Genomic DNA, 1,207 nt, shown 5'->3' with positions numbered 1-1,207 from the left:
ATAGTGCTAAGAAGGGGAGCAAACATATTAAGAACAGTATGCCATATACGCCAGGTCCCTTGGAACATATGCTGTGCAGATGTTTCTTCCCTGCAGCGACTGTGTCAAGCAGCAAGGATGGACTGGCTTCCAGCATCTCCCCCATTCTTATTTTTTTAAATGTAGCGCGTGTAAATCAGCAGCCACCTTTCAGATTGTGTTGTTTAAGACTCGGATGAAGACTGACAAGCAATGATAGCGAGCATAGCAATAAACATAGTGGATGGAGTGCACACAGAGCCTTGTTCCTGTAGAAGGTTGCTGGCCTCTTCAGTCAAGGATTTCAGCTGTCCCCAAGTCAGTGGTTTGGTTGTCCTCGTTGATCTGGCTAGCGGGCAGCATCCCTGGCGATGGGCTTCCCGAAGTGTCAGTGTGTTGAACGGCTGGATCAACGGGTCCATCAGGGCCGCGCTTGATGGTGGTGTTGGCATCTGGGGAGGAGTCAGCTGTGCCCTCTGGGTCGGCCGACATGGATGATACAGGGGAGGAAGAAGATGAGGTGGAGGCGGAGGGCGGTGTGACATGAGGTCGGACTAGACGGTCTGGAATCCACACAGGTGAGTCTGCGTCCTGTGGAAATATACAAGCATATCCTCGCCCCCAGGCTAAAAGTACATCAGGTCCCTTCCAGGCTCCTGTAAGTAAGTCTCTCCAATGTATTGGTAACAGGAGTAATTGGGCAATTCTCTGGTTGGGCTGAATCTGTATAGTTGTGGTGGGCGGGGAAAGTAAAATCTGTATTTCTCCTGTGTAGTCTGCATCAACAACTCCTGGGATGAATAAGATCCCCTGTAACGAGGTGGAGCTCTGTCCTAATATTAAACCTCCAGTTCCCTCAGGCAGCAGCCCAGACACACCTGTAGGAATGGCTGCTACCGGCGAATCTGGGGTTAGTATTGCGTGGGTAGTGGAACGGAGGTCCAATCCTACACTGCCTGGGTTGCCCTGAAGAGGTCACTGACTGATTGAAATTTGCAAAGGGGTTGAGGGTTGCTGTCCCTATTATTGCAGGGGCCTGGGGCTGGCCCCCTCTCAAGTTTCCCGATTGAGGTGATGGGATAGAACCTCATTGGGAGAGGTTTGTAGAATTTAAAGGCTGACCATTTTTATGGTATTTTGATCTACATTCCTTTGCCCAATGGAATCCTTTCTGACATCGGGGACAAAC

The sequence above is a fragment of the Myotis brandtii genome, unplaced genomic scaffold (genome assembly GCF_000412655.1).
Source record: "Myotis brandtii unplaced genomic scaffold, ASM41265v1 scaffold516, whole genome shotgun sequence".
Classification (NCBI taxonomy): Eukaryota; Metazoa; Chordata; class Mammalia; order Chiroptera; family Vespertilionidae; genus Myotis; species Myotis brandtii.
The sequence above is the reverse complement of the archived record's forward strand: the minus strand, read 5'-3'. Positions refer to the sequence as shown.